This window comes from Uranotaenia lowii, chromosome 3 (assembly GCF_029784155.1).
Source record: "Uranotaenia lowii strain MFRU-FL chromosome 3, ASM2978415v1, whole genome shotgun sequence".
NCBI classification, from domain to species: Eukaryota; Metazoa; Arthropoda; class Insecta; order Diptera; family Culicidae; genus Uranotaenia; species Uranotaenia lowii.
The window spans coordinates 198,295,274-198,318,095 of NC_073693.1; the positions used below are offsets into that span (position 1 = coordinate 198,295,274).

The window sequence follows — 22,822 nt, forward strand, 5'->3', positions numbered from 1 at the left end:
CAGTGCTCCTGTTAGTTTAATGTTTTACTTTGACTTACGAAAAAATTGTCAATTTTATTCGAAATCATGCGCGTATGCGTTTTTTGTAAGAAAAAAATCCACCTTCTTCTTGGTACCCCCCATTGGTCGGCGCACATTTTTTTTCAGTCATGATATTAATCAGTTTTTCAAACTTATACTTTGTATAATTTGTGTTTTCTGCTACTGCTACCTTCGATTTCTGCTACTTTTCGGTCCAATACTTCTTCTTTAAAAAAAAATGAGGACAATTTAGTGGATTCAGCTGATTCGAAATAAACAAAACTTGATTATTTTTGAGCCACTTTAAAGCGTTTTTAATGGATTTTCTGCTGGCAAAATCTGACAATTATGAAGTAAAATCATTATGAGATTGAACTTTGAGTATAATCGGTTACTATAGATCGTGAAGGGTACATACAAGGTTATTTTTTTTAGGCTTTTAAAAACAGCGAAAACTAATGTTTTCGTTTTGAAAATTGTTGTTCTTTCCATAGGAACAGAATTTTGGCAAATCATTATATTTTATACAAAACAACCAGCTAATACATACTTTAATATGCTTGGGACCACGAACGGACATGGTATAGGATTCAAACGCTGGAATTTCTTTGAAATAGGGTATTTCATAAGTTTTGTCGTTCATCAGAAATCATCTGTTTCATTGCCTTGGTACCGGCTATACAGCTGACGAGCTCTAGAACAAGCAAAAAATTGTTGTTTGAGGTTAGGTTTGAATGATTTATTACTAGGCAACACTTTCAACTTATCGGAGAAGTTTTTTTTGGACATTTCAGCGAACTACCCTTAGTCTTTCGCTTATTAAAAATTAAGATGCTGGTATGAGCCTTGACTTCCCTGATGACCCTTAACCGTAGTTGCCGGCAGGGCTGGTAGCGAGTCACTTTTTAGTGATTTGGTCACTTTTTTGGGTCAGTCACTAAAAAGTCACTTTTTTCATCATTTGGTCACTAAAGTCACTATTTTCCGAAAAATTGCCACTTTTATCATCAAAAGTCACTTTTTTCACCGAAAATAAACCAATGAAAGAGTAATTTGAATTGCGCGTGTCAATATTGACGGTAGTAACGGTAAATTACTTGATCAGTCAGTCAGATTTTTTTTCGCCTCCGGCGGAATTTCGGCATGAATCACCCTTGGCTTGAGACATTTCGATCTACGACATTATTTGACGTTCATGAATTGAAACTAACTTTGATTGTAGATTTTTATTTTTGGTTCAATCAACCTTTTGTATTGGAACTTAAAACTCGATATACAAAAACCCTATCTCGTCTTTAAAATGGGTTTTTATTAAGAAGTGTAACTAAGATTGAGATTGAAACGAACCATTTTTTTTTTATTAAAAAAATCTTTTATGTCATAACAAATGTTATGTTGATATGAAATATTCTTAAAAAAAACAATTTCATACTCAATTTTATTTCGTGTTTTTTGTTCTTCTAAATATTTAAAAAAAGGGTTTTAAAAATTTGCACAATGCCACAAAATTTACATTTTTCTTAGTTGCAATGAATTAAAACGGTAATTTCAACTTTTTTCTGTGCCCCGAATCTAAATATGTATGCAATATTTCTATCAGCTTTTGTTATTGAAATGACTTTTGGAAATAATTAAAAATCTTTAGAGAGGTTTCTGCACTTTTTTTTACAAAAACTCAAATCAAAAATATATTACTTAAAAATAAAAGTTTTATATGAATTGATGAGCTTTGAATAGAGAATCAAGTTTTTATTACACTTTCTGCTGTGATGTCAAAAATACTTGTAATGACATTTTTCCATAATCAGTTATCTATCAATGTTTGATTTTACTAGAAATAAACTCTTTATCACCAAAACTAAATGTGTTCGGCCGAATTTGACAAAATTTCTAGATTAGGACACTATTTACACAATCAATAATTTCAAAAAAATAAGCACCAGAATGGTTATAGTGAAACATGTTTATTGAAAAAACTCTTCCAGAAATGTTTTTAAAAACTAATCTTTTTTGTTTCCATATTGTTTTTTCAATTTTCAAATAAATTTACCGAATTTTATTTTACATTTTTTTTTTCAATTTTCTAATCAACTTGCCGGACTTTTTTTAATCAAACTTTTTAAATTTTTAAGACATATTTTTAACAATTGTTTCCTTGTTTTTAAATTCTGAATTTTCGTGTTCTTCAACCATAAGCCTTTAACTCCAAATTTTTAATAATAAAACATAATTTCAATCTTCTGCTTTTTCAGGACCCAATATTTTAATCAAAATAGACAAAATACTCAGAGCTTGTTATTTAAAGCTTATAACCCTGCGATTGAAAATTTAAAAAAAAAATTATTAATATGTTTTATATGAAATAATGTTTTTTGGATCGATCATGATTTTTAAATTAATCTAAAAAGTTTGAAAAATTGTTCTAAGTAGCAACTTTAAAAATAAATTTTAATACGCAGTGTTAACTAACTTTGTATTTGATTTGTGCTTTCAATATTAATAACAAAAGTTTTGAACTCATTATTTTTAATTTTTCATCAGTTTTTATCATTCACGTAATTACTCATTTGCTAACATTTCTTTGTCACTGTAGTTGAACATGAAGTTATTATTTAAGCTTCAAAAATGAAATTTTGATAGCTGGAGGATTTTATTTTATTAAAGGCTTTATGTCTGGCTTATATAACTGACACTTTTAAAATAATTATAAATATATTCTTCTTTTTATCAATTGAAATTAAGCCATCGAACCTTGAATAAATTCTGTTCAAAATTCATTTCTTATTCAGTAATCAGCAATTCACATTTTAAATCGTGATTAAATATTTTTGTTCAAATTTAAAAATTACAGCGGAATTTCTCACTAAACTTCCAGTTGAAAATGAGGAAAAGAATTTCAAATTTAGATGAATATAAATTAACAATTATTATAATTTTTCTAACATCTATTCATGGTAAGTTTTGTACAAGATTGGACATTAATTTTAGAATTCAGATTTTTTTAAATTTTAAATTTGCTAAGAAATTATTTTGAAACTAATTTATTTCTTACTTTCTTGACTTATCGAAAATTTGAAACATTCATTGTAATATGTTTCCAAAATTTTCTTTATCAGTCATTTTTTAAGTTTATGTGTTGAACATGAGTGAAAAACGGTGTAAGAAACCCCTTTCCTTTTCAATTTTTTATTTTTGGTATTGTTAGTATTTTTATATAAATTTGAATTTCGAACCCCCCACCACCCCCCCCCCCCCCCCCCCTTCGTACGCCTGATTTGGTCACATTTTTTGTACTTCAAAGTTACTTTTTTCGTTCTACATAGTCACAATTTGGTCACTTATTTCGGTCCTCAAAGTCACTATTTGGTCACTTTTTTTCAAATTTTGGTCACTAAAGTCACTACTTTTTCATTGTCAAACCGCTACCAGCCCTGTTGCCGATCACGTGCTTCACTCCAATGCTTGATTGGAACTTTTTGGACATTTTTGACAGTGCATACTTTTCCACGACTCACACATAGTAATTCTTTGAATTATCAACGGTTTTGTCAGCTATCAATTGGATAATGATGGATTCTGAAGGAAACTGTGCATTTTTTTTCTTTTTCTCTTACATCGTAAATATCTCAAAAACACGAAAATTTTAATTTTTGGAAAAATAGCTCGGATAGTACTTGTTACAGGCAGCAAAATGCTTTCAAAATTTTGAATGTCCGATTACTAGTAAACGAGCTATTAGCAAAAGAAAGTGTCCCATTTCTAAAAGAACTAAGCTGTATAGATCAAACCATAGTCAAAGGACTTCAATTTTAATAAATTTTTAATTAAAAACCTTGTTTAGCACTTTTTGACTTTCTTCAGTGTTTCTTGATCTGAAAAACAATCAGGTTGCGCTAATGAGGTGCTAATTGAAATTCCTGATCGAATTTCTCGTTTTAAAACTTCTCCTCTATGAATACATCTTATCCAATGTATCACCAAGTCTACTTTTCAGTGAAACTCATATACTCCCAGCGTCTTTGTCTTCTTGTTACCTATCCTAACGGATGCTTCTGAAACATGGACATCAGACTGGTCACAATTTTACCACCAGAAATATCAAACGGTTTTGGGTTCCTTTTTGCACATTATGGGCACGATGTCCACGATTAAATTGCCACACTCTGAAATTGCTCTAACTTTTTAACCGTTGGGTAGAAGTTAATGAAAACTTGGTTAGATTGAGTTCATAGTGCATTGTTTACATCCTGCAAGTTTTAAAGTCCTGTGATCAAAACTCGCGGAAATGGAGCCGAAAGAACAGCTCGTGCATGATAAAGTCTTGCGCATTCATCACGAGAACAAGGATCTCTCGCGTCGTTCCATCGCTAAAACGTTGAGAATCGCAAATTTCACGGTGTCACGAGTGATTAAGCGGTTCGAAAACGATTGACCACCGATTGGAAGCGGTGAAGGCAAAAATATACCAAAAATCACAACCGCGTAGTGGGGCCTTCAACGAACGCCGCCGCTCGAGATGTGGCTTAGAAGCTGCACCTAAGCCGAAGTTTTGTCCAGAAGGCCAAAACTAAGGCTAAGGCCAAAACAAGTCCGCCAAAACCCGTGCCAGGAACTTGTACCTCAACATGCTGACGAAAGTTGAAAACTGTATCATGGACGACGAAACATATGTGAAGGACGACTTCAAACAAATCCCCGGCAACCTGTTCTTCACGGCCAAGGATAAGTTCAGCGTTCCGGAATATGTCCGCACTCAGAAGATGTCCAAATTTACGAATAAAGTCCTGGTTTGGCAAGCCATCTACACATGCGGGAAGCGGAGTGCAGCTTTCGTGGCCCAGGACACGATGAACGGAAAGGTGTACATGAAAGAGTGCCTCCAGAAGCGGCTGCTTCCTCTCCTGAAAGCCCACAACGTCCAAACAATCTTCTGGCCGGATTTGGCCTCATGTCGCTACTCTAAGGATGTGCTGAAATGGTATGCGGACAATATGGTCAATTTCGTGCCGGAGCTCCGCCCCATCGAGAAGTACTGGGCGATTATGAAGCAGCACCTTTATAAACGACCTAAGGTAGTGAAGACAGTCGAGGAACTGAAGAAAGTATGGGTTTACGTGTAGTTGATTCACAGATTGTGCAGAATCTTATGGCCGGGGTTAAGGCCAAGGTTCGGGCATTTGCATATGGACTGTAAATAAAATACGAGTAAAATGGTAGAATGAAGTTTAATAGTTATTTTTCAATCCCTGAATGGAAACTCGATTTTTGCGAATAAATTTTGTGTGGTGTACCCTTTAACTTGATGAACATAATTCCTGAAACTCCATGGCAACCGTTCTCAAATTTTCTCGGGCACCCCACATTCGCCAGATCACACTCCACGTATTCTAATCACCTCGCTCGTTGCGCCCCTGCTCGTCTCGTTCCTACCGGAATCATAGCGAACACCTGTTTTGCAGGACAGTCGTCCGGCATTCTCGCAACATGTCCTGCCCAGCGTATCCGTCCCGCCTTCGCCACCTTCTGGATTCTGGGTTCGCCGTAGAGTCGCGCGAGCTCGTGGTTCATCCTTCGCCTCCACAATCCGTTCTCCTACACACCAGCAAGATGGTTAACACTCGTCGCTCGAATACTCCGTGTGTACGCAGGTCCTCTTCGAGCAATATCCGTGTCTCGTGCTCGTAGAGAACAACCGGTCTAATGAGCGTCATGTACAGGTTAATCTACGAGCGAGGGCTAAGTCTTCTCGACCGCAGTTGCTTGTGGGGTCCATAGTAGGCACAGCTTCCGCTGATCATTCGCCGACGGATCTTCAAATAAACAAAGAAAAGTATGTGAGGTTCAATAAAATATCGGTGTAATACCAGAAAACTTACTTCTTAAGCGGGCCATAGACTACACTAATGGCTTGTGCAGATTCGATGATTCCACGGCGATTGTTTGATTCTATGCTCGCCCACACGAGATACAAACATATTTCACGCGAACACAAACGATTGCTGGCGAAAAATGTAACAGTAACAACAAGAACTCCCTTCACCCTGGCTGGGGCTGAGTTAATGGCCTGAATTTTGTGCAAACTGCACCATACACTATGCCACAGAGGGTTGTTTGTGCTAAATATTTCCACCCCGGCTGAGAGGCTGGTTTGTACAAAATATTTCGATCCCGACCGATTTTACTCCAACCGTTTGGGCGTTCATTCAAGCAGTGCCATACACCATGCAAATCGTGTTCACAGCGACAAAATTTCATCGAATTTCATCGCATTTGTACAAATGTTGTGTAGTCTGTGGCCCGCTTTAAGTACTATCAACACAAATAGGTTTTTCTTAGGAGGAGCATTTGAAGTTTGTTTGTTAGATTTACTGATCAAATATTTTAGTTTTGTTTTAAATAGACAAAGAAGAGAAATTTTCTCGAAAATTTTCGTTTCTGTTTTTATTTTTTTTATCATCTACAAACACACCGTGCTGTTCGCTTTGTTGTTGTTGTTGTTCTCACCACCCAACCCGTCTTCGCTGTGTGGTGCTGTATGAAAAAAAAAACGTAAATTTCGCTGATCTAGTACGAAAATAATAATAACAACGCCGGCTGCTCGTTCGCTCGTGGTGCCTTCGAGTTTCACACAAACACCACTTGGGTTGGGTTGGACGGAAGAGGGCCGCGCTGCTCGATTTTCGCCTCGCTTCACTCAAACTACGGAACTTACGCGGGGAAGCCGGGCCGGCGTTCGTCGTCAGTCGTCGTCACAGATTGCGGCACGGATTCAAGCAGATCTCGAATAAATTGCACAATGTGCTGCTCGAAAAAATCAGTTGAATCAAGTTGATAGACGAAGTCGCGCGCGCATTTGCAATCGTGCCCGAAAGCCGGTTGATATAGAACACTCTCCTTGCGTCTCCTCGGTCAGTGTGTTTTCATTTTTTGAGCCAGGAGTGCGGCAGCCGAAAAGTTGCACCTAAATAGTTGAAATTAGTCGATTTCGATTTCCCGTAAAAAAGAGTGGTATTCTCCTCGCGGTTCATCGATTCGGTTCGAAAATAATACAGTAACGACTCTGTGATAGATTGGTTTTGCTGATTTGCTGGGCGAACGCAAAATTCAGACTGCCCTTGATATTTTGTTGTGCAAAATTTTGGCAAATACGTGGACCGGTGTGATTGTGATACAACGAAAAAAATCCCCCAAAACCTCTCTACTTGTGCGGAAAAGAAAACGTGATTCGTTCGTTCTGCTGAACCCATCTGAATTATTCGACGCATTTGGTAGAAAGCAATGTAAGTGTTTTTTTTGTTGGATTCTTGTGTAGACCGTAGCTGTTTGGAATGCTACATTAGTTGTGTTGTGCATAATAAAGGTGAGCGCGCACAGCTCATTAGGACTTAAACACATTTAAATAACGGATGGAATGAGGAGCTCAAATGCTTTCAACAATATGTGAACTGGGTACATTACAAGGAATTTGTAGATTTTTAGTGGAGTATGTTGATAGTTACGTTCCTCAAGCAATTTTGGAAACGTTAAAATAGGTGCTCCAACCACTGATTTCGAGCTGATGCCTGGGAATAATCTAATAATCGAACTCACAAGCTTTCGAACCAATGCCCATGCTTGTCAAAGCACTATCATACCTCTACACAGTGCGTTTGTTTAGACTTTGCCGCACTCTCCATCAACTGGATAAAGAAAAACAATTTTCTTTGCTCCATCTATCCCCCCATCATCCTTTTGTGTAGTCCGTGATCTGGAACGGAGTGGTGTTCTTCAGGTGGATCAGTATACTTTGAGCCGTTGAGTAAATCTTTTTTTTTGCTCCCGTCTTCCATACACACTTTGGAAAGGCTGTTTCCAATCTGGTTCATAAATGTGCACACGTCAAGCTACCGAAGGTCAAGCAGCGGCTTCCCGTCATAAGCTCAACTCCGCTTCAGCCAGTTCGCTCGGGTGATTCGCTGTTGATTAGCTGTTTGTTGTACATACTGGCCAAGCAATTCTCCTTTCTCCAACTCATAGGAGCAAACGGTCAGTGACTTCCATTCGACCATGATCGAGAAGATGGTGCGGACGATGATGATGATGATGACGATGTTGATGATAGTAATGCTGAACGATGACGGACAGACATTGGGGAAGGACACTCTGCGAACACAAGTCATTTCCCTTGGCTCACCTCCGCTGGGTGCTAGACTAACTCGAAAAAAAAAACGATTTTCGGCAGACTCGGTCGTCAAAGTAGAGAAGAAAACTACTATCACACCTACCAAATTCGCTTTCCCGAGTACTCAAAAAAACCGGAAGAAAAGTGAAAAACCTTTTTCGTTTGTTCGTGAGCTCGGGTACGGTGTTTAAGAGACGGTAACGGCCGATTGTCGCCCGTTACAAAGAATGAGGTCGGTCAAATCGCACGGTGAGACGAATGGATGTGTGTGAATTTTCCTATTGCGAATGGCCGTGATTTTCTTTTTTTCCCGTTCGTATTTCTTTTTGATGAAGATGTCTCTATTTTCAAGCATACCTTTAGGCCTGTCTATGGACTATAAGTGTTTATTTTCATTTGAAGATGGTTTGTGTGTTCATTCATCTTTTGTGGTTAGGGACTTTCCCTTTTTACCTTTATGATTATTGAAATCTAAAATGATTTAGCTGTTGCTACGGGTTTCAAAAACTACATAGTCGAAAACCGTAAGCTACATTTCGACCTCATTATCGGCGACACTCTACCTATAAACGCTTCGTGGTCAATTTGTGTATTGATCATGCTTGCTACTTTTTTGTTGTTGTTGGGTGATTATTGAAATCCTCATAACTGATTTTAAAATGGTTTCCCCTACTAGAGCTCGACAGCGGAAACCGAAATGTACGGTACAGTACCGTTCATAAATGTATAGAAATGGGAAGCACAGGCTTTGTCACTTCGACTTTTTACTTCCATAACTTTCAAACCTGATGATATTCGTTCATTGAATTTTCTACGAAGGTAAATCAACTAAATTTGAGTTTTCTAAAGTTTAAGTTTGTATGGTCTAAGGTATAGTAATTTTACGAAAATTTATCGCCTTGGACTTTCAATATTCGAATCGCAATCTCTCAGAAAACTGCGTAACGCCCATTGTTCATAGTGAAATATAAAACTTGTTTTCGAAATCTATCGATGGGATCAAAAGTTACGCGGGGTACACTGGTACAGGCTAGCCAGCTTTATATTCCAACAATCACTCTGCAAAATTTCAATAACAGGCGATGCGTATTTCCAGAGATATGGCAGTTCGATTGGCAGAAGTCGAAAGCGTCAAATTTTCGTAGAATTACCCCAGCAAACTCGTTTATAGCTATATTCTTATGCTCTTTTGATATACATTATAAAATGATCATATGAAAGTTGAAAAATCGCATTAACCTACCAAAGTGAAGGCAATATACTTACATAAATTTCATTTCTTTCTAAAGCGACGAAAACTACACCAATTGGGCGTTATCCGATACCTTATTCGTACCTATCGGAAGAATGCAAGAGAGCTTAAGATTTTGCTCTCATAGCCAGTGATGTCAACTGTTTTTCAGAAATGTCTGGAAGATTTTGAAGAAATGTCTGGAAAAGTCTGGATGGCGAACTCTTTATAGGTGATGACCTTCTTTTTTTGGTCGCCAGAACGCAATATTGCAGTCTAGGGAATAACACTCATTACTTCAAAATAATCATAAATTCTATACACTATTAATGCCTGAGACGATTGTGGTGAAGTCGGCGGTAGTACGTTTTATGCTTTACTTCCTGTTTTACTACCATTTTCGTGGCATTTCTCACTCTTCAATTTTTAATTCGAATCATTTCCTGCCGTTTTGCATCGAAAATTTTGAATTTAGATTGTTTTGTCAGAAAATTTATATCGAAACTCAAAAGTCTGGAAATTTCTGGAAGAAATGCCAAAAATCTGGAAGTCTGGAAACCTAAAAAAATGTCTGGCAAAAGTCCAAAAAGTCTGGAAGATCTAGAGAAAATCTGGAAGATTGACATCACTGCTTTAGCCTTAAAATCGTTGTCAACGACAATATTTTCTAGTTCTCTCATTAGTCAATATTACTCAATTCTGATCTGATTTTTAGCCATAGGATGCACTGCTGGTTGCAGAGAGAACAAGTCGATGATTTTCGCACTTGAAGTCCGTGCCGGAGCAAAATAATTTCAAAGTTTACATACATGGTGGACTTTCTTTCATATCCGATTTAAACTGACTTCAGACGACATTTTAAACGATCTTTTCACTATGCAGTTGGAATTGCGATTCGCAACATCGCAGGCCACACTAACTTTAGAAATCTCAAATATTGTGAATTAAAAGTGGAACAGTTGAATTATCTGAAATTTTTATCAAAAACTATCACCAGAATAAAAATTTATGGAAGTTCAAAGTCGAAGTAACAGTGAACGTGCTTCCCATTTCTATGTATATAATCGCAAACGTGTTCAGATCAAAACGTGTTCGGATCAAAAAGTGGTCAAACTGAATTGCGTGTGAATCGATTATTCGTTAATTAAAAAATCAAAGCATCTTTCTTTTCGAAGTTCTATATGTGTAAAAGACGAAAAAAATACTCAGTTAACCTTCCAAAGCCGTTCGCTAAATATCCATTTCGAGGAAATTTGAGTTGTGGTTTGATTTCGTTCTCCTGGCTATAAATATTAACCGATTTTGATGATATTATATTCATTGTGTAGGTAATTCATTCTAATTACTCAACATTTAAAAACAAAGTCGATATGTTTTTCCAGATTATCATAAACTGGTTCAAAAAGAAAAAAGTCCGAAAAATCAATTTTATTTTTCAAATACTCATAACTTTTGACAGCTTTAATGTATTTAATTGTTTCATTGATGTTTGAAATCGACAAGAATCCATCTATCCGACAATATATAGATATGTTGGGGTCCAATGAAATTTTTGACCGCTATCTAAGATCTTCCGGTAGAAAAAAATCTTACTTTAAAAAAACGACTTTCAGTTTTGACTTTGCATAGCTGTATTTCATTTCCCAATGAACCGATTTTCAAAACAGTAATTTTAGTTTTTTGTCGTTAATTTGATCATCATTTTCATAGAACATACTTGGTCTGTTAAAATTTACAGTTCTTCAGTATATTGGAATGATGTAAAGATGTTTGAAATGAGCGCTTCGGGTCATATTGACCCGAACAGCTTTGGAGGGTTAAGATCCCGATTGATATAATTGGCGAGCCTTTCGTTTGACGCCTGCCAAAAGATTTTGTACAGTCACCACTTTCTTTGCCGCAGAACGCCAATTTGCTTTGAACTACGAATGATTAGAACAATTACGGCAAGTTAAAGCTGGTCACTTTTTGATCCGAACACCCTTTATGTTTGATTGTTTTTGAAATTTAAAACGCCATAAACACCTTTCACTACCGCATGAAGCTTAGGTTCCGTTTTGCTTTTTTAAACGTTTCTTTAAACGTTTATACTTCAAACGACCTTTGTCTCGTTTTCTTTGATAACCACTCATCTTCAATACCCTATTTATTTTACAAACTGTGATTTGATCCTAAAACATCTCCACTCAATAACATTGAGAGTATATCATGACTCAGTAGTTGTTCTTGATCGTAAAAGTATTGGTATTTTGATCATACTGTGTTTCTTCAAATCTTTTATCAGCGATTTGTCATCAACAATTCATCTAAATTTACTACATCTTTGTTTTCTTAAATCTCTGAAATAGATAGAATTGTACCTCAAAGATCTCAAACTGTTTTTAGGAATGAAGCCTATTCGATTACAGCCTTGGTTAAATAGGGCGTTCTATAAGGCCAAATTCTGGGACCGATTCTGTTTTGCTCCTTCATCAACAATCGAAGACATCTGCCGGACCACTCTCCATTGGTAATCGTCAACAAAGTACAGGGTCTTTCTTCTTGTAGTTTTTGTTTACAAGATGGAAATTTACTTTCAAACTCTAACAGCCGGAGTTTTCGCTTACGTGTGTGGATCCGTCCTACTAAAACCAGCTGGCACAGTAAACGAAAATTACCGAATTCGGTAATTTTTTTTAAAGAATTCCTAACATGTGGAGTTCGTTAATCTCCTCGGTAATTTGTTCCTCGCCGAGAAGTGACAGCTGTCAAATATTACAGACCTTTTCTCGGTTCAAAATTACCGAAAGTCGGCTGATAACACTAGTTTACAAAATTTAAAAAAAATCGTGAACTTGATTAACTGACCAATATTTTTAATGTAAAATCGGGCGCTGAATCCGAAACTGAAATTCAAAAAAATCTCAGTAGAACCGTTTTTGAGTTATGCTCCAATTTTGAAATTTCGGAAAAATTAAAAAAGTTATTGTACTTAGATTGAAATATCTCGGATGACATAACAGTAATTTAAAATCCCTTTTTTGCATATTGAAGGTGAATAAATTTTCTATCGATCATCTGAACATTGTTTTTGCGTTTGACCAACAGTATTGTTGATATAAGTGACTTTATGAGAAAAAAATTTATAAAAAACGCATTTTTTTAGAGAAAATTTGGCTTTAACAAAAGTTTTAGACTCAATAGTAGCATTTAAAAAATCTGATTTTCTTTTGCCCTTAAATGTCAATTAAAAACAAAGATTTCAAGTGGTTGTTTATCAAAATCGGTTGAAAATTGAAGAAGTTATGGCTACTTTACCATAACTGTAATTTTTGCAGTTTTTAATAATTTAACGAACCGCAGTATACTTATAATAGTATAGGAAGAATAACACATGGTAAATCTCACTCGCTCCAAGTCAAAATTATTTATTAGCTTACCAGAAGGTCACATGCCAAGTTTCAGGAAGATCTGACCATAGGCAGGGGTTGCTTGAGTCTCAAACGTGAATACAATTTTAAGGTTTTCTGCCCGGCAGGAACAAAAAATACTGGTTTTTCATCAATAACTTCTTTCATCACCAGCCGATTGTTTTTTATGGTTGATTTTCTTAAAGCCTAAATTGAGACAAATATTTCACCCGAAGACTGCAACACGATTGGACTTGAAGTAAAAAAGTTATTGCAGTTCAAAGGCCGCAAATTTTGTTCAAAACGCAATGAGTACTTTTTACTCATTGCGTTTTATACGAGAATTTTCGACCAAAACACAATCTTTGAACCGCAATAACTTTTCTGTTTCAAACCCAATCGAGTTACAGTCTTCGGGTGAAATATTTGTCTCAACTTAGGCTTTAAGAAAATCAACCATAAAATACAATCAACTAGTGATGAAAGAAGTTATTGATGAAAAACCAGTATTTTTCGTTCCTTCCGGGCAAAATACCTCAAAATTGTATTCACGTTTGAGACTCAAGCAACCCCACCCTATGATCAAATCTTCCTGAAACTTGGCATGTGACCTTCTGGTAAGCTAATAAATAATTTTGACTTGGAGCGAGTGAGATTTATCATGTTTCATTCTTCCTATACTATGATAAGTGTACTGCGGTTCGTTAAATTATGAAAAATTAAAAAAATACTATAATGGTAAAGTAGCCATAACTTCTTCAATTTTCAACCGATTTTGATAAATAACCACTTGAAATCATTGTTTTAAATTGACATTTAAGCGCAAAAGAAAATCAGATTTTTTAAACGCTACCATCGAGTCTAAAACTTTCGTTGAAGCAAAATTTTCTCTAAAAAAATGCGTTTTTTATAATTTTTTTTCTCATAAAGTCACTAATATCAACAATACTGTTGGTCAAACACAAAAACAATGTTCAGATGATCGATAGAAAATTTATTCACCTTCAATATGCAAAAGAGGGATTTTAAATTACTGTTATGCCGTCCGAGATATTTCAATCTAAGTACAATAACTTTTTTAATTTTTCCGAAATTTCAAAATTGGAGCATAGCTCAAAAACGGTTCTACTGAGATTTTTTTGAATTTCAGTTTCGGATTCAGCGCCCGATTTCACATAAGAAATGACCTTCAGTTTACTGAGTTCAAAAATGCTGTAAACTAGTGTAATTTGTCAAAATATTGACAGTTGTCAACGTGACAGCTCTTTTCATTATCGAACAACCGATATTAGTGAAGCCAAATGTCTGTGATTTTTACCGAAAGTCCGGTAATGTTTACCTGAAAATAATACAAATTTGGTAATAACCAACAGAGTTTACCGAAACGCCTGTTGTTATTACCAAAACACCTGTTATCTTTACCGAAACATCTCTAATAATTAGCGAGCATCATGTAAATATAACTGAATTACCAATCATTTTTCAAACTTTCCAAGTTCGGTAGTTTTTACCGTACAACCGGTAAATTTACCGAAATATATGTAGTTATTACCGAAACACCGGTTAGTTTTACCCAACTCCGGTAGTTATTACTTAAACTCCGGTAGTTTTTACCGAATTTTACTGAATTATCTTCTATTCAGACCGAAATGCTGGAATTATTTACCGAAAACTGTAAAACTTTCGGAAATTTTTATCGGAAACATAAAACGTTCAGTTATTTCAGCTTATGACTGTGCGTATAAACGCGAGATGATTCGATTTTTGCGATTCACCTCGCCCAATACATTGTGCATTAGACTAGTTCACTTTCCAGTTTTTTTCGCAGATCAAAGCCGGACTCATATCGGTTGTTTCTCATGCATTTTCAAGTATTTCTGGAAAATTTGAGATCAATTGAACTAATCTCTGTTCTGCGCAATGAGTTTTTGTGAAAAAAGTCTATTTTTCGTGCAAATTTTTTTATGAGAGTTCTAGCAAGTCCCTGTTAATATAAAACGATGATTTAAAAATGCAAGGTGGTTAATATTTTTAGCATATTTGTGAATCTGTTTTAGATAATCGTTCAAAATGAACCGAAATAATTTAAAATATCATAAACTACCAACATGTACCGAAATTTTACTTACAAGTTGAAAGTAAAAAACCTGCAGTGAATCAAAAAAAATTTTTTTTTCACAAAAGCCTTTTTTGCTAAGCTAGCCCTTTTTATTACCTTTCTTTTGGTGTAATAAATATACAAATTGGATTTATAGCTGTCAAGTTATTTACAGATGTTTGCAACAAATTTAAATTGATACAATATTTTTCTTTCAAGTTTTCTCCACACCAACTTGTGCACAAGCAAAGATATTTTATTCAATCTAGTACCCCATGACTGTGCCAGGAGTTAAAAAAAGCGCGCGCTTTGATCAAGTTGTATGCAAGTCCTCTTGATGCCACGTTTTTCAGGTTGCATGAAGCTAAAACTTGAATAGGAACACTGTTATGATTTGAAAACTGATGCATGAATATTTGAATAACTTTGCTCCTATTTAGGCGATAATTACATTTTAAACATAAAATGAATTGTAATAAACAGGGGTATCTTAATAAGAAAAGATTTTGCGAACAATATTTTTTTCGGATTTACTGCAGATTTTAAACTTTAAGTAAAATTTCTGTACAAGTTGGTACTTTATGATTTTTAAATTTTTTTCGGTTTGTTTTGAACGATTATCTAAAACAGATCCATTATCATGCTAATGATATCAACCACCATGCATCTTAAAATTATCGTTTTATTTTACCAAGGGCTTGCTAGAACTCTCATAAGAAAATTTTAATGAAAAATGGACTTTTTTCACAAAAACTCATTGCGCAGAACAGAGATTAGTTCAATTGATCTCGAATGTGGCAGAAATACTTGAAAATGCATGAGAAAAACCCATATGAGTCCGGCTGTGATCTGCGAAAAAAGCCGAAAAGTGAACTAGTCTACTGTGCATCATAACTAAATTTACCGATAGTTGTAGTTTTTTCGGTAAATTATCAAACATTTTACAGTTTTCGGTAAATATTACCGGTATTTCCTGAAAACGCTTGACGCAAAAAACTGAAATCTTGTGAAACATCCTTTTATTGCACTCTTCAGAAAACGTAATCCAAACTCTTCGATTTACATTTTGTCATCATTCGGTTTTTATTTGTTAAGATTTTCTGGAAAGCGGAGCACGGATTGCCTCTATAGGAAAGAGAAAAAAAAAGTTGCAATAAATTCATTGACGAAAAAAATATACCCACATTAAGAATTCTTTACCAAACTTTAAATTTTGTTGTCGAAAAATCCATCCAGCTTGGCCTTTGCCCGAATGAAAATGGGAGCTGAATAATGTTCTGATTTAATAAAATTACGTGGGTATGAAAAAACTAAATGATAATGCTTGCAGAGTTTGTCGTTAGTTTTGACAGTGGCGAACGACGGCAGGATTTTTTTACAGTTTACCTCGCCTTTTTTACCGAAAAATGATGACAAAGCGACTTTTTTACATACATCTCAACAAGCTTCGGTAAATCAATTATCGATTAACGAAGTTCGGTAGAAAATAAACCTCAAAATCATCATTTAACAATTTTTTTTTTATTTACAGAACTGGTTCGGTAAAATAAATTACCGAACTCGATATTTTCAGTTGACTGTGTGGGCTTCATGTAGGATGTGATTTTTGACATTTTGACCTTCCATCAATTTCTGCACAGGGGCTTTCATCCTTTTATCCACCACTTCGGTAATATCAAATAACGCTTGACTGTTTCCCAATAACTTTCGATGGGACGAAACTGTTAGCAGTTTGGTGGATTAATCCTTTTTTTTTTTAATTATATCAATATTATTCTGCTTGGAACATTCAAATTACTCCCGGGTGTAGTAGCAGCTAGCTAGAATTTAGAAAAAAACGCAAATTTATTGACTGACCCATGTTTTTCGTGTAAAAACGGGCGCTTAATTCAAAGAACAATCTAAGAAGAACAGGCTTTAAGTTATGCTCAAAATATAATATTTTGCTAAATGAAGAAAATACATTGAAATCTGGCTTCAAACTTTTTTAAGAGCTTTTATAGGTGGATTAGATTTTTCGGGATATAAAATGCAACTATAAATGTCAACAATTCAGCGCCCATTGACCCCTGGATGCAGCGATTGTTGATCGAATTCTCCCAGAACAGGTGAATCCGAATCGCCAAATGTATCAGTCGCTGTCATTTGAACACTGAAAATGGATGAAGGTGTCAAAAATGGGTTGAAGCAGAAGATTTGTGGCTGGTGCTTTCGAATTGTTTGTCGCAGCCAGAAACCAGAAAATCATTTTGACGCGCAACCATAAATCAGGCACCACACAATTGTTTTCACAGTCGGAAAAGATGTGCGCTTGTATGTGCGAATGATAAAATCAGTGGGTCATTTCACTTTCATGTTCCTATACTTATGTAGCTGCGACTGTCTGTACGGCGGGCTTGTTAATAAATTCTTTATTTGCATCCGAAAAGCTATTATTAAATTTTATTGCTCAATCAAGGATGAAGGAGAGAACCATCTTTTGTTTTTGTTGATGGGAAGTCGACAACAAAAAAAAACGCGCAAAAACGATTTGGGTGGGACACGTTTTCAAATTAAATTGTAATATTTGTAGAATGTAGAACCTGTGTTTTACTCAATTTTGGGTTATGTTTTCTATCTGAATTTCTGAATTAGACAATTTAATTAATGACAGTTTCTTTTATTTACAGGTAAGTTTCAGCGATTCGTTGGTCAAAAGCTGATTTAAGTGAGTAGCAACAAAGCACTTTTGGTATAAAGAAAAATAACTTTACAATCGATTTCTCATTCGTAAAACTGATTAAATCTTGTTGAAAGTAATTTATTAGGAATTGTTATCATCGCTTCGTTACATCATAAATCACATCCCGTTGGACAGGTTCTTCAAATAACCACGTATTAGAGAATTGGTATCAAAAATTCAATTACGTTCCTTTACGCCTATGGGCTTTACAGGCTGAGCTGTGATTACATATTTATTTTCAAACGGATGACCGTGGTTCGTTGGCGTGATAAGGCTCCAACGTCAATGACTGTGATGATTAAAGCGATCGGAAATTCAACTTCGCAGCAATAGCACATACCGAGTAATAAGTGTAATCACCATGACCTTTCGATTGAATGAGAGTAAAAACAATAAATTGCAACTTAATCTTGCATAGATGGCAAGAGTACCGGGACCCATTTTGGTCATAAACACTCATTTCTGTAGATGGATGAAAAATACGTCTAACGTGGATGCCTTTGCCCTTAATCAAATCAGATGGGGAAAACGCAACTACCATAAAAAAGATGGGCTTGTTCGAGGCTTTAATCAGCGCTCGTGCTAATCAAATCTCAAAACTCGCAAATTATCGAAAAAAGCTGTCGGTATTTTCAGACTACCAATTGATACTTCGATGCGAAAACACCATTTTTACAGGAAATGACATCATCTGCGCTTTGTCGTTTGCCTCCAAGCCGCCGCTTTGTGATCAATCGTTGATTTAGTAAGTCAAGTTGATTGAAGCTTTCATCAGCCTGGAACTCCGGGTAGGTCCCTAGTTATCTCTTTGTTCCGCAAATCACTCTGTTACAATGTTCGCGGCTAAGTAGTTAGTCAGTGAATGTAGATGAAGTTTTGACCGGCCAGTTAGTCGCGTGGTGTGGTGCCGCAGACACGGGTTTCAGTTTCGTTGATGGGGAGTGACCATCAATGAAATGCAAATCGGAACCAGATTCCAGAATCAATTGGAGCTACCACCATATTCATTCTGGTCCAGTTACGGCTTGTTGTTCTCCTACAAGCGATGGGAGTAATTGATTAGGTATTGCCAGCCCTTAGGAGGACTTTTCACGGCCGAGCTCTGGAAAGTTGATCGACAAATGGGGCTTACTGATTGACTGACAATAAGGCGCCTCCATGTTTGTTATTCTAGTTTTCCGAGTGTCTGCCTCATGTGATTTTTTTTCTCATGAAATATGCGACGAAGAACGGAAAACAGTTGAAAGTATTCAGTGATATATTTTAAACTGAATTGTCAGCTAACGAGCGACGATGGATTTCACCCAATGTCGTGCACATTACAGATAACAAAGTTGCACATTTAAAATACATACCTACTTATTTTCCTGTGAATGTTTATATAACAAGATATATACAAAGGTGCACTGCACGTGTTTCATATCTCTGAGTTCAACAGAATAGTAATATTTCAATAGTTTGTCTACATCCTATTGCTTTTTGAATTTTTGAGAAAGTGTTTTGTTAAGATGCACGCATTCTCATATACAAACAAACTCCATTCGGTCTCACGCAAAACAAATGAGTAATTCACCTTCCAATGAGGTTAGGTTCGAGAAGCTAAATTGAAGGGATCGCAAAAGTTTAAAATGTTAAATTGTCATTGGGAAATAGGAAGTTTTTTTACACTACTGGGTTTTATATCTGTTTGATCATTGGCTGAAGCTATCATGAGTCATGACTCAAGAGAGATACTTTATCAAATGTTAGTTAAATCATTCCATAATAACGGACCATTTACACTTCACGTGGAAATGAACGTGAAAAATCTGATTGCATCAAGAACTCAACAACGCAACTTAACTAGATTTTGTAACATGGTGAAATCGACGGGGAATGGTTAAAAGATGAAAATCCAACTGGTCTTGCTCTTTAAAACTTCCCAAAACTGTTTTTATTCCGATTTCCCCGTCATGATGATCATCGCAGTGACAACGGGGGAATCGGAATAAAAACTGTACTAGAAGGTTTTAAACAACAAAAACAATTGGATTTTCATCTTTCAATATTCCCCACCGATTCAACCATGTTACACACACTAGTTTTGTCGCGTTTTTGAGTTATTGACTAAATATGATTTTTTCACGTTGATTTCCACAAGAACTGTAAATCAGGCTTAAGGTCCACCATGGCAAATGCAAACAGATTTCATTATAGTTCAACATTCATACGTACTGAAAAAATATGTTTCAATAAATTTCTGTTGGAAGGACCCCGTTCATCGAGCTAAGATAAGGTTGCCAGATTGCCCGAATATTTAATACAAAATTTGACAGAAGTCCGGTTCGGCCCGGTTGATTGGATTCTATTGAAATAAAAACCCGAATTCTGCCTGAATTTATTCACTTTATTTGCCAAAACAAACAAATTCTGTTGTAATTTGTTTTTTTTTATTTATGCGTCCCAAACAAAAATTTTTGAGAAAGATTTACAAAAATAATCATGAAAAGTTTTTGACAGTCTAAAATACGATTTAGAAACTGCAGATGGATTTTTTTTGTGTTGACTAATTCCTGAGTTTGGACCAAATTTGCCCGGATATTTCCCGGATTTTTGGTCGACATTTTGGAATTAAATACCCGGATTTTGCCAGGTTTTTACATAAAATATCCTGGATTTGTCCGGCCTGGGTAAGTGCTGAAAATATTTTGGCAACCTTAAGCTAAGAGCAAACGCATTGCTTTTTCTAAAATTTTTCACAGATGCATTAATTTTTAGACCTTAACAAAAAAATTATACATTTTTATTGAAAATTTCTTCGACAAATCAGCTTTCACTTGAATATTCCACATTCCTCCACACCCCACGCCTTTAAACAAATAGCCGAATCGAAGACCCTTTTTTGTAACAAAATATGAAGAAAAACAACAAAAACAGAACAAAAACACACTTTTCAAGTCTAATAGACTGAATCGATTTCGAGTCATTTTTGAATCTCTTAAAAGCTTCGTTTTGGTTCAGAAATAATTTTTTTGCTGATTTTTTAAGAACTGACATCACTGCTTGTACCTATCAAAGTACTCCTGTAGTCATGCAATACCTCTCTAGGCACAAGCAGTGATGTCAGTTGAATTGATTGATTTTCAATGCCAAAAAATACCCCTATGCAACGGCTAATAACTTTTTTGTCTCATAAGATACGAAGTTACGGTCTTTGATTCAGTTATTTAGCTGAAAATTTCCGATGAATAATTAAAATAAATTTTGGTTTACCTATATTAGATTGTTTAATTGGGCCCAAACAATAAATACTAGAAGATTTTTGCTTTTTTGCAACAGAAAAAATTTAACGCTTGCACTTGCCCGGTAATATCACATTTAGAGATTTGTTTGAAGGCAAAGTGTGTTAAAAAAAAACCGTTCTGAAGCTAAACGAAGTGATTCAAGAAGGCAACTTGTAATATTTTTTGTCGATTATACAAATACTGAGCAACCTTGAATTTTCTGACTTATATTCACCACAAAAACTAATTTCTACTCACTACGAAATTAATTGAACGGTTCTGATTTGTCAGGTTCAAATATCGCACTACAGGTACCTACTTATTTAAGCTGTTCTTAATTAGAGAGTAAACCACGGTATTATTTCTCACTAGACTAGACGAATAAAGGATGATTGCTTTAACCATTTAGCATATAAAAATTTTCGTCTAACGGTACACTCATTTTTGTTTATCCATCTTTCACCCTTAGACCCTTATTTATTTTCTACTTTTACTTAGACCATGGCCAAGATTTTCACCAAAATTACCTTATTTTGAAGCTAGCGGACAGTAGAAACTAAATTTGCATATCTTCGGGGGTCTTTGATATTAAAAATTAATTTGTCCTGCGGATTATAAGGATTATTTTGCACAAAATGTAGTTTTTGGTGTCATGAAATGACTTGAAGTATTATCTTATCGTTTTTATTCAGGGGAGATCCTATACTAAAAAAATGAAATATGATAAATTTGGAAACTTTTTGAAATAAAATTTAAAAAAAAATAATTTGCTGAAATTAAATGATACGTTTTACAAATGTTACATACATGTAATCAATAAAAACAAATTTGTTAATGTTTTTTTAAAGTTTGTTATATTTTTTACTACTGGGGAACAACAATTTAATTGAAAGATTCCTTCGACTTCCAAACATGGTTAAATTTCTTTTTCATTTGATCAGATATTTTTTGTTGGTTTTATTGTTATATCCCTCCCTTCTAGAGGGAGAAAGTAAGAGGGGACTGAGCCTCTCATACATTTTAAGCATGACTTGAGAACTTATCGAGCATATGAACCAAATTTGGAATGGGTTAGTAAGCAGGTATTTACAACGAGAAATGAATCAATTCATGATTGTAAACCCCCCTCCCCCGTTCCATTCTTACATAGGGGAAATGGAAAGGGGGAGGTAGGCTCTCCTACAATTTATTTACAAAACTTGAGAGCTGATCTAGCAAATGAAACCAAAATTGGCATGTGAAGGTATTCGAGTAGGAGAAATATTTGTATGATGATTTGGATTGCTTCTTTGAAATAAATTTGGCATGGGAGGGTTACTGTTTGAGACTCCTCATTCCTTATACTGGGATGATGAGAAAGGACTCCAATCCTTCTATTAAGATAACTATAGCTTATCAAACAAAAGAAAGAATGTTTTTGCTGGGAGGGTAGGGTACGAGAAATATTTCTATGATGGTTTGAGACTCCTCCATCCATACAGAGGGGAGATAGAAAGGAGAAAAATGGCTCTCATACACTTTCTCTTATATTCACACCAGAAATCTGTCCCTTTTTTCAGAGAGAAAACGAGAGAGATAAAAGGGATTTTTAACATATTTTTTCGCAGAACTTGGAAACTAATGAATCAAATAATCCAAAATTATTCCATACACGTGAAACACACATTTTTGCATAACTTAAGTGCTGTTGAAGCAAATAAAGGCACCAGTACTAATTTGAGAATTTGAACAATGATTAAAAAACACACTTTAGAAAAGGTTTTTACAACGCAAAAGAAATCATTCACAAAAATTAAAATTAATCTTCTTAGTATTGCAGTTCGAAGCTGAAATTGCAGCTTTCATTTTAAAGAACAATTCTAAAATTTTAATATGAGGAACCTACTGATGAAAATTTCAATTATTTTAAAAGGTGTTGCAAAGCACACCGGGTCAGC

General features: G+C 35.3%; 1 protein-coding gene across 2 annotated transcripts in view; it reads left to right on the plus strand.

Annotated features, from left to right (window-relative positions):
- Nucleotides 1-22,822, plus strand: part of LOC129750573 (sodium-dependent phosphate transporter 2) — a 163,839-nt gene that overhangs the window by 83,061 nt on the left and 57,956 nt on the right. Inside the window, exon 1 of one of the 2 annotated variants that reach the window (XM_055745539.1) lies at nucleotides 6,833-7,301. The exons of the other annotated variant lie outside the window; for it this stretch is intronic. The gene's annotated coding sequence lies outside the window, so the exon portion shown is untranslated. Of the gene's footprint in view, nucleotides 1-6,832; nucleotides 7,302-22,822 lie in introns of those variants that run through there. 2 annotated transcript variants of the gene reach the window in all.